This window comes from Oryx dammah, unplaced genomic scaffold, assembly GCF_014754425.2.
Source record: "Oryx dammah isolate SB20612 unplaced genomic scaffold, SCBI_Odam_1.1 HiC_scaffold_28, whole genome shotgun sequence".
NCBI classification, from domain to species: domain Eukaryota; kingdom Metazoa; phylum Chordata; class Mammalia; order Artiodactyla; family Bovidae; genus Oryx; species Oryx dammah.
In genome coordinates, this window is record NW_024070212.1 from 57094705 (window position 1) to 57106863 (window position 12159).

Genomic DNA, 12159 nt, shown 5'->3' on the forward strand with positions numbered 1-12159 from the left:
GATTAGCAACTTTAAGTTCACCTACAAATTTAATTCTTCTTTGCCACATGTAGTAAAATAATCACAGGTTCCAGGCAGGTGCTACTTGAATGTATAGGTCTCAACTTAACATAAATCATCCCAAGAAACGTCAAATCAATTATATATGCCAGTTCTTTTCAAATGTTGCTATTAAATGTGCATGGGTGTGCTCAGTAGCACAGTCATGTCCAACTCTGTGACTCCACGGACTGTAGCTTTCCAGGCTCCTCTGTCCCTGGGACTTTCCAGGCAAGAATACTGGAGTGGGTTGCCGTTTCCTTGTCCAGGGATTTTCCTGAACCAGGAACTGAACCTGTGTCTTCTGCATTGTAAGCAGATTCTTTACTGTCTGAGCCACCAGAGAAGCCTGTTAGGGCCTTAGGAAACATTTTTTAGCTAGTCTGTTGCTCCCTTGCGTCCTTGGTAGGAAAGGGAATACTAGTCTTTTGTATCTCCTGCACTGGCAGGTGGGTTCTTTACCACTGAGCCACCTGGGAAGCCCTTAATTACAGCAGGTCTTACTAAAATTTTTCATAAAACTAACAGCATATTTTGTGTAGTGAATGTGCTATATATTATATTTTCCAAAATTCTCTCATTAAATCGACTACTTCAAGGTCATGAAAAACTTTCAATACAGATATCACTTTACCAAAATTACTCTGAAATGCTCACCATATTTTTCCTGTTCCCAACAGAAGTAAATCCATCATGATTAAGAGTAGCAGAAGAGATATTCATCTATTCCTAAAATAAAGATTATGTCTACCCCAGAGGCTTGTGCTACAATTGGTTTTCAAAGCCACCATAGCTGATTGAATTTAAAAACAGAATTTATGGAAAGATAATACTTATAAATATTTAAGAATTCCATTTAAGTATTTTTGATACCTAATACAATGTAAATAATAGTCAGTGCATGGCAAATTCAAGTTTTGCTTTTTGAAACTTTATGGAATTTCTTTCCTCAATATTGTTGATCTGAGTTGGGTTGAATCCAAGATTGTGGAACCCGCAGCTATGGAGGAGGGTCCACCGTACTCACTTCTTTTGTCACTCCCAATTGTCTTTTGCTGTCATTATGGAAGGTTGAAAAATTGATAGTTTACTATCAAAAATACTTAAATGAAATTCAATTTTCTTTGTAAATTAACTCACTCATTCCAGAATGCCTTTTTGCTACCAGTGCACCAAAGGACACATTTTCTACCTTCCATAATGACAGCAAAAGACAATTGGGAGTGACAAAAGAAGTGAGTACGGTGGACCCTCCTCCTCCATAGCTGCGGGTTCCACAATCTTGGATTCAACCCAACTCAGATCAACAATATTGAGGAAAGAAATTCCATAAAGTTTCAAAAAGCAAAACTTGAATTTGCCATGCACTGACTATTATTTACATTGTATTAGGTATTAAAAGTAATTTAGAGATGATTTAAAGTATACAGGAGGATGTGCTTAGGTTTTGCAAATAATATACCATTTTATAAAAGCACTCTTGGATTTTGGTATCTATGGAGGAGCCTGAAAAAAAAAACCCTGCCATAGATACTGAGGGACAACTGTACTGGGTAAACGCTCTGTGCAACAGTTCATGTTCAAAACCTGTGATGGTACTCCACTGATAATGAGGAGCATTGCATTCAGAGCTGTCCATGACTTGGTTCCAAACTAAAGATTTGCCTGGGACTGCGTTTTTCTATGAGGCTTCAGGAAGGCAACTACAGCAAATGAAGGGATAAGTGACATGAATTATAACTGACATAATACAGTGATGTAAACAGTTGTTAGCTTCCTCTCTTCAGTTTATTCTGCTGTATTGCACATACCTGTACACATTCCCACCTGTTACATATATGCCTGTGCGGCTCACAGCCATTCACGGGATTTTTAATTCTAAGAAAACCTGTAGCACTGGAACCTCATCTTCACCTAGTGTCTTTCTATGTAAGTATTACTTCCTTAAGACTTCTTCAATTATCTGACCTTGTCTAGATGGCCATCAGCCTCTTTATCCTCTTTTATCTTCCCAAAGTATATGTAAGTTCATCACGTTTGCCTCTATCGCTTTCACTTTTGTTAAAAAATAGAGATTTAGAATAAGATCCAAGACTAACATCTTGGGAGTCTTGTAAGTATGTTTCCAAGAACTGCTGCTTCTTGGTCAGTCTCTACCAAGATCCTGATGATTAAGCTTCAAGGTTCTCCTGGGCTCTTCTGCGATCTTTGGAAAGGTGCAAGACACCCACCCTCCAGAGATAACTGTTTCTACAATATTTGTTAGTCTTCTCTTCTCGTTTCTCCCCTTCTAACCTACTTCCATTTATTTCCAATATCAGATATTTACTTATTTAAGTAGATGCTAAATCATGACTTCTCCCTCTGATATATCTCCTGAACCCCAAGCTTTCCTCTCCCATAGCATCCTCTGGGTTAGGGCTTCAACATGTCCTCCTATATCAGGAGTTCCTGTCTTGTGCCATAAACCCCTTTGGCAGCCTGGTGAAGCCCATGCATCAAACAGAAACATGGGATTACATTGAATACATTATACTGAAATACAGTTATCAAACTATTTAAAAAATTATGGTATAATAATTTATGTGCTTCTTTATTAATATATCAAATAAGATCTAGCAGTGGTTCTAATGACTGCCTTAATTTTGAAGTGGTGAGCATAAATAATATAACATCCGTGATATTATATGAAAAGGTATATAATATCTTTTGATGACAAAGTCACAGGTCCTGTGAATACTACTGTGCTTTGTTACCAATGAATGCATTTCAATTAGTGGTTAGTCAAAATAAACATGCAATTTTTTTTTCTGTCCACAGATTCCTCTTCCCCTACCCTGCCACTAGACCAAGTAGATCATGAACATTTAACTTACTCCCCGCCTCTCTTCCAACCAGAACAGTCCCACAGGGCTGGCCTTCAGAGTGCTCTTCCTAAAATGCAGATCTTAACAAGCCACTTCCCTGTATACTAGGGAATATAAAGTGGGTTTCTATCAGCCACAGAGGCATTCTCCTCCAGTGAAAGTGAAGTCGCTCAGTTGTGTCCGACTCTTTGCAACCCCATGGACTGTAGCCTACCAGGCTCCTCCATCCATGGGATTTTCCAGGTAAGAATACTGGAGTGGGTTGTCATTTCCTTCTCCAATTCTCTTACAGTAGGATAGAAATAGAATTTATCTCAAATGCAAGTTTCCTGGACTCCCACTGTGATTCTGAAGATCTGGGTGAGCCTGGGACTCTGCATTTTTAAAATTACTATGAGGCAGTCTTACACTCAGGGTTTGAAGACCAGATTTAGCAAAACAGGAGGGAGTCCAAATTTTAAGCATCACTTTTAACACCCTTCACAGCCAGCCTCACTACATCTATTCTTCTAGTTCTACTCTGGCCTCACAGAATTACTATTCATTCTCTAAACAGAGAGTGAAAATGCCCTGCCCTCCCCAACCCCATCTTCCGTATGATGCACATCGCTGCTTGCTGAAATCTTACTCATTCTTAAAGGTTCAATTCAACCTTCTCTCTGAAGCCTCTGCAACTTTCTCACTCAGGCTAATACAAACCTGCTTTCCTTGATACCTTCTAATCATGCTGCAGCCTAGTTAATTATGCCAGGCTTCTGCAAAGCCAAGAGCCTCAAACTCTGAGCTGCCTGAAGGATTGCTGTAAGTGCATTCAGCATTCAGAATACACCGTGGGGAAAGAGAAATTATTGAACATCAATCAGGTTCTGGAAGTCAACAGAGGAATAAGACAAGGCCCTTACTTTCAAAGAGCTAATGTTCTTCTGTTTACCTTCTTCATGCCATCTACTAAAGCCCTTTCTTAAGTTCTGAAGACATCTAATCACTTCAATCCACATTAATCATTTCTTCTTTGATCTGCTATACCAGGATCATGCTGTTTTCCTTTTTATCCATCTATTCATCCATCCAGTAATTATTGGGTTTCTACTATGTTCCGGGCAATGTGAAAGTACTGAGAATATAAAATCTGTGTACAGGTACCAGCCCTCAAAGTTCTCAGAGTGTTGTTAACTGCTCTCTCATTATTATTTTTGTCCCCGGCTAGGCTGGAAGTTCTTTGAAAGCAAAGAAAGTTTTGTAGATTTATGTAGTCTTCACCATGTCTGGTACATCGCTGGCACAGCGAGTGTTCCTAATGCCCTTGAAAGAGTGAGTAAAATACTGACTTGTTTTCCAAACCTCCTTTCCCACTCAGAGCTTCCCTTACCTGATACTGCTAACCTGAAGGGAAAAGAAGCCTCTTCACGATACCCTGGAGAAAAATTCCTTCAGGAGCTGGAGATGAGAGTTTGACTCTACTCTCTCAGAAAAACAAGTCCCAAGAACACAAAGTCTAGTTCCTCCAGCAAACTGTTACCCTGACGCATTCGTTGCTAAGAGAAAAGAGGCTGGTCCTCTGCTGAGATTGACAAAACGGCATCACCAGTACAATGCCCGCTCCCTCCGGTCTCTTTCAGAGCTGATTTGTGATTGGTTGCTATGGTGATGACGTCACTCAACCTGACCCGAAGGGAGGCCCGCAAGTTTCCCGCCAGTAAGAAAGAGATGTGCAGTTTGTAAGTGTAGAGAGCTGCAACCTGGCCTAACTCCACGACTGCCTGGCTTGATCCATGCCTCGTCGTACCCAGAGCAGCCGTACCCAAAGGAGAGCCGTTCTAGGGTGAGATCTCTAGCGTCCGGGAACGAAGGACGATGTGAAGATTTAGGGCTGCTGCTCTCTCTTCCTCCCCAGCTGCAACCTGGGGCCCTGCCAGGAACCTGCCTAGATTTACGTCTGAAGGAAAGAAAATACGGCTCGATGGGGTTTCGCGGTGTCCTAGAACTTCTCACGTTTTACATTTACTCCTTGCCAAAATAACTTTTGTACAGAGTGTGAGCCAAAATGAAAGTATGAATCTCCAGGGGAAGTTAATTAAATCCCTCAGCAACACCAAGGTTCATTTTATCTATAATTATGGCTCCTATGGGATTCATATAGTAAATCTCATCTGTTACCCGCCCTCTCCTCCTTTAGAAAAATAATTAAAACTGCCTAATTTCTAAGCTGGAAGATTTTAATGAAGTAATTCAATTGATTTCTGTAGTTGGTCTAAATTACTATTTTACATCCAATTAAAACGAAAATATTTGGCAACAGCTTATAGATTCATATCTGAAATTTAGTAACCCTGAACAAGATGACTTTATGTGGTGTGTAGGAAGATCATGTACTTTCTTTCAAATATCTGAAGAATTTATGTTTTGTAAAATGCAAATAAATTTTACTAAATCAGTCATTAAAAAGCAAAACTAGGAGGAAGTCTTATCATTGTGACTTTGTGAAAACCTTTTCCCAGGCTCTTCCACTTTCTCACATTGAAAGGTTAGTTCTCCCCTGGACTCTGTCCTGAAAAATCTTCTTTTCCTACTCTTTGCAGTCTCCTGGTGGCATCATAACCCTGCTGCTTAGCTTCAACCATCCCTCCAAACACATCAGTGACTTCCATTTTTATACTCTCAGCCTAACACATCTCTTAAATTCCAGACCTGAATTTCCACTACCTCTTGGATATTTCTAAGTATATCTAGCTTAGTTCATGGTGTTTAATGGTTGCTAAATAAAGATAATGAATAATTACTGTGCCAGAGGCATCACATTTTAGCAGAAGCAAAAATCAATCATTATCTTTCATATGTCTTTCAGGTATCTTCAGAAACTTTTTTTTTTTTTTACTTCTTTACTGTCCATTAGTTTGCAAAGCAAGAAATCTGAGTCACCCCTGACTCCTACCTCCCTCAGTCAATATCACTAAATCCTGTCATTTTCCTTTTCTAAACTATCTCTCAAATAATCTATCTCTTCTTAGCCATCTTCACTGCCTCTGACTTATTTTAGGTGGTAATAATGGTCTGTTGACTTGTTCTGTCTCATGCTCTCTAGTTTATTTGCCACAGTGCCACAGAGTGTTCTGAAACAGAAATTCAATCCTGTTAGCACCCTGCTTACATGTTCTCAATCTGGCATATGAAACCCTGTACAAATAAGGTTCTGAAGGATACCTTAAAAATATCCAGAGGATAATAAGTTATGTTTTTAACCTTACTTCCTGCCTCTCACGTTAATTCAATCCACATTTTAGTGCAGCTTTTTTCAGTTGAACCCCTTTAAGAGCTGAGAGGCATGGAACCATAAAGGTTGGGGCTTGGTAACAGACTGATAGAGAGGTTATAGCTTAGCTAGAAGGGATATTGAAATGGACTTCTGCAACTGAGAGATGTTTGTTTAATTCAAAGAATTCATGAGGTCTTAGCATTATGCTCCACAATATGTTCATGCTCGCCTTTGTTTTTTAATATGCCTAAAATCCTTATTCATTTGTATTTCAATAAACTGGGGAAAGTGTCCAAAATCACTATTAACTAAAATGGACATAACATTGAATAAACTCAAAAAAGCCCTGGGCAGCTGTGACATGCTCACCCTGGGGGTTTCCACAGCTCCTGGCATACCACTGCACAGGCCTGGGAGTCTGTGTGCCCCAGGATGAGAGGTGGAGCTCTGGTTATGCAGAGCCCTGGACTGCTCCCTAAATACGCCTTGTCCTTTAATAACTGTGCATCTACTTCTACCTCTACTCAGCCTCTAATGCCTTCCTTCATCTGCATGATCCAGTAAACTATTTTTCAAGACCAACTTAAATACCATATTCCCTGAAAGACACCCAGACACCCAACAGAATTAGTCACTGCTTCTTCTGTTTTTTCTTTATAGCAACTATTACATTGTGTGGCAATGGCTTGTTTGTGTGGATATCTCCCCCGTTAGACTTTAGGGCTGGGACGGTGTCTTATTCCATTATATTGCCATTGTTTAGCACAGTATCTGACATAGGTATTTAATATATGTTGAATCATTTAATTGATTAACTCTTCTTGAGACCAAATCTAGATAAAACTCTCTAACAAAAGTTTCTTTGTATTCTTCCAGAGTTTTCTTTTTTTAAAAAAATTCATACTTCTTTGCAGTCAGATTTAAGGAAGTAAATATTATAACCTTGTGATTTAGATGACACATCAAGCCTTTGTGTCATCATTACAGACATCCCAAAGGGATGCCCATTTGGAGGAGTGAGTCATAGATCTCAATACCAAGAAGGCTAGAAATCAAATGGAAAATGTTTAGTGATTTCTTCATGTTACAAATTCAAATTATAAATTAATGTTCTTTCATGGATGTGGTCCCCATGGTGGCTAGTGAACACTTTTATGCTCTCCCAGTTGAGTGACAATGTAATGAATCAAGAAGCTGTTACTAAAAATACTTCTCTGATGGTTTAAGGACACCTTGTAACTTCAGATTGGGTTTACAGAGGGTAATCCCTTGGTGGCTCAGACAGTAAAGAATCTCCCCACAGTGCAGGAGACCCAGGTTCGATCCCTGGGTGGGGAAGAACCCCTGGAGAAGGGAGTGGCAACCCACTCCAGTTTTCTTGCCTGGAAAATGCCATGGACAGAGGAGCCTGGCACGCTACAGTCCAGGGAGTTTCAAAGAGTCAGACACGACTAAGTGAATAACACTTTCACTTAGACAAATTAGATATGAGTTAGATTTTTGCTACTTTAGGGCTTGATTTCCTCACCCCTTTTCAGAATTTTGTTTAAGAGTTAGTTCAGCAACTAGAGCTTGAATACCCTTAATAGGAGTCATTACATGTTTTGTTGGGCTTCCGTGGTGGTTCAGATTGTAAAGAATCCACCTGCGATGCAGGAGACACAGGTTTGATCCCTCGGTCAGGAAAATGCTCTGGAGAGGGGAATGGCTATCCACTGCAGTATTCTGTCTGTCTGCATCAGTATGCATGGGAGAGAGAAAGGGTGGGAGAGGAGGAAGTGTCTCTGTTTGAGCCCCACGTTGCTGGGATTCTGACACGTTTACACAGTGCTTGGGAAAACTATCATAATCTACTACCTGAGGAACTGAGGAGTATCCCAGAAGAGTACTCAGATTCAGAAATGAGAAAAGACCAAAAAAAATCTGACCTGGGAACAAAGCTTTATCTACTGGGGAGAAGACCAACTGTGGCAATTCTAGGGGAAAAAAATGAACAGAAACTTCTATAAGAAATGAGAATATGTACAACACTAAAGTGAGATGATAGGCTTTCTTATGACTTCTGCACAGAAAGGCTTGAGTCTAATAGTGACTAAAGAGAGCACAACCCTCACTCCCATCAAACCTGTTGATACTTCCCACAAATGAAGGTGGGGGCCTGTGGACTGTCTGTAGGCTGTGGGCAGCCTGTGTCTCCAGAGGGACCAATGCAGGAGTTGAGGAGGAGAACACAACGCCATGGGGTAGCAGAGTATTTGTGAGTATAGATGAGACTCCACTCTTTACACCAGAAACAGTTGGTGAATGAGAGAGTCAGTCGTACAGAGGTGATAGTCCTACAGTATCAACAGGCATCAGGAACCAGTTCTACATGTATACTTATTAATGCTATCAAGGTACTTTAAATCCTACTTTTTTAAGTGTATCATTCAAATAATACGTTGTATAAAGTTAAAAAATTATGTTAGAGTCTAAATTTGTCACTTTCTGGATAAATGACCTCAGACAAGCGGTTGAACTCCCTCTAACTCAGTTTCACTTCTGCAAAATCTGGGATAATAATGCTTTCCTCGGAGCCAAGTCACATAAAGAGTGGGAACACCCACACTGCTGCTGAAAATGGCTTTCTTCAAAAAAGATAACTCTTCACAGTATGAATTGGAAACAGGCAGTCAGTTCGTTCAGGTTTCCACAGGGGACTTCTTACATTCCAGGAGAGAGATAAAACCGGTTCTTCTCTCAACCAAGTAGCTTCAGATTTGAAACAAAATCATGTTACTATTTTTGCCATATGAGGGTACAAATCACAAAGTTTTTTAAAAAAGGATAAAATTCCCATTCCTGAGTTGAGCCAGTTTTCATATTTAAAGTTTGAACAGTTAGATATGTCCCCAGTAAAAACCTATTCAGAAGCAACTAGTTTAGAAAATTGTGTTTAATACATTTTTTTTTTCAGTTTAAAGAAACCATATACATGTTTGTTAGCAGAAATCAGTTTTTCCCTATTCTCACTAGATATATAGTAAAAATAAAATTTTAAAGAATATTAGTATAAAGGGATAACAGATTACTACCCTGTCCAGATTACCCATAGATCTTAATCTGTCCCTCCCTCATAGCACTGCCATTAAAAAGGCCAACATAGTGCCTCAAATGTGGTATATGCTCAAAACCACCACAATATTGTAATTAGCCTCCAATTAAAATTAAAATATATATATACAATATATAATTTTTAAAAATGTAGTATATGCTCAATGGTGATTGTTGAATCAAAATTAATTTGAAACTCTGTTCAGTGTCTGTTCAGACGTTGCCTTTGCCCTTTGATGACAGTTGAAGGCAGATGTGAATATTCAACTGTCTACTAGACATTTCCATTTGGATGTCTAATACAGGGTTATCCAACGTGTGACCCTCAGATCAGAATCAGTCAGGAAATACTTGTTACCAGTCCAGGAAATATTTGTTAACAATCTACAACAAAAGAAGTACTGAAATCGAAGTTGCTTAAAACCTTTCTAGCATTTTGATAGAGTTACTGCTTTTTATCACATATGAAAAAATTGGTTTGTACTCTAAATGTCTTTATTCCATTTTCTAGGAATATATTTGTATTGTATTCCACAGAAATATCAGTCTGTGAGAGAAATGGAAACAAAACCAAATCACATTGCTTCCAACAGATAGTTTGAGAAGCACTTAACTGACATGTCAAACACATGTTCAAAACTCAACTCCTGATTCTCTGCTGAACTGATGAACTACCTGCTCATCCTGCAGTCTTCTTCACCTCAAGTGATGGCCACTCAGTCTTTACAGTTATTTAGGCAAAGACCCAAGAATCATCCTCTGAAGCCTTTGCTTCCATCCTTCACCCTTTTGGGATGTATTTTCAACATGGCAATCAGAGGGATGCACTTGTAAAACATAGGTCGTATCATACCAGTCATCTGTTCAAAACTCTCCAGAGGCTCTCATTTCACTCTGTGTAATGACCTACAAGGTCCAGCTTAACCTGGCCCCTGTTACTAGTCTCATTTCCTACCATTCTTCCTTGTGGCTCACACCTCTGCAGACACACTGGCCTCCTCGGAGTTACTCAAACACATTAGGCATGGTCCTGCTCTGCGCTAGCTGTTCCCTCTGACCGGAACACTTAAACCAGATCTCCTTCATGTTTTTGCCAAAATGCTAACTTTTCAATTAGGCCTGGTGTTGGTTTAGTTGCTAACTCGTGTCCAACTCTTGAGATGCCATGGACTGTAGCCTGCCAGGCTTCTCTGTCCATGAGATTCTCCAGGCAAGAGCACTGGAATGGGTTGCCATTTCCTTCTCCATCAATTGGGCCTACTCCCACCATATTTAAAATGGCAACTTCTCAATACTCTTCCTTCCCCATTCTCTGCTTGATTTTTTTCTGACAATATTTATCACCTTCTAAAACACTCTATGGGCTTCCCGGGGTGGTGCTAGTAGTAAGGAATCTGCATGTCAATGCAGGAGACAGAGACACAGGTTCAATTTCTGGGTCGAGAAGATCCCCTGGAGGAATGCATGGCAACCCACTCCAGTATTCTTGCCTGGAGAATCCAATGGACAGAGGAGCCTGGCAGGCTCCAGTCCATGGGGTTGCAAAGAGTCAGACACTACTCAAGTGAACTAACACACATGCACTCAAGACACTCTATAAATTCCTTATTATACTTGTTGCCTCTCTTTGCCACTAAATTATGAACTCTATAAGGGCCAAAGATTTTGTCTTTGTTACTATACTGCTGCATACCCAGTGCCGGAATCTGTTTGTCAGATAGAAGGTGCAGCATATAATGCTCATTAAATGATCTGGAACAACCGCTTTGGGGAGTTATTTGGCAGTATCTAGTAAAACTGAAAATGTATATATCCTATAATCCAGCAATTCAACTCCTGGCTATTTACCCTACAGGAATTCTTACATGTGAGGAAATAGTTCATATATGTTCACTGTAAAATTTTTGTAATGGCAAAAGATGGAAACAACCTAAATGTCCATTAGTAGGGAAATGGATAGAATGCTATGGTACAGTTAATAAATTGCCATAAAACTGCTAAAATAAATAAACTTGCGTGGATATAACTCAGAGCCAAAATGGTGAGGGGGATGTTGAAGACTTATGTACAGAACAATTCCATTATTGACAAAAACATGTATGAGCTATTTCTGTTTATTATGGGCACATGTAAGTGAGAAAAAGATTATAAGTGAACTACTGAGATGATTCATACCCATTCATGACAGAAAGTTCCATTTCGGGAGGGATTGTTAATTTTACAATGTTTTATTTCTCATTAGATAAAAAGACTGGAAATGAAATAAAATGTAAAATTTGTTGCATTTGAGGTTGTGAATATTGAGTGAGATTAATGGGTTTTTTTGTACTTTTCTGTATTTAAATTTTTCTTAATTAAAAAAAATTACCTTCTAGACTATAAGATTTTTAAGAGCTGGAACTATGTTTTATTCATATTCCTATCCATAGTACCTAATACTCTTACTAGAATATAGGCAATTCTCAAGATATACTTGAATACATATGTATTGTATAAATAAACATTTTAATTTTAAAAAGGATAAGGAACTAAGAGGTAAATAAGATGAGTGGTGCAGATATAAAAAGAAAGGTAGGAAATATTTTGGATGGACTATGCATGACCTGGACTTCCCTGGTAGCTCAGCTAGTAAAGAATCCACCTACAAGGTGGGAGACCTGGGTTGGATCCCTGGGTTGGGAAGATCCACTGGAGAAGGGGATGGCTATCCACTCAAGTATTTTGGCCTGGAGAATTCCATGGGCCATATAGTCCATGGGGTTATAAAGAGTCGGACACGACTGAGCTACTTCCACTTCACTATGCATGACTTAATACTCATGCTTCCTAAGGCTCTCAGCTGACCTAGGTTACTCTGAAACAGACATGATTTTTGAGAAGAAGATAAAGTTGTGAAAAAAAGCTCTT

The 12159-nt window shown here is 39.3% G+C and overlaps 1 protein-coding gene across 2 annotated transcripts in view; it reads right to left on the reverse strand.

The window, feature by feature from the left end:
* Window positions 1-4448, reverse strand: part of DNAI3 (dynein axonemal intermediate chain 3) — an 86714-nt gene extending 82266 nt beyond the window's left edge. For both annotated transcript variants that reach the window (XR_005719523.1, XM_040232426.1), the window contains exon 1: window positions 4276-4448. The gene's annotated coding sequence lies outside the window, so the exon portion shown is untranslated. The remainder of the gene's footprint in view (window positions 1-4275) is intronic.
* Window positions 4449-12159: the final 7711 nt, after the last annotated feature.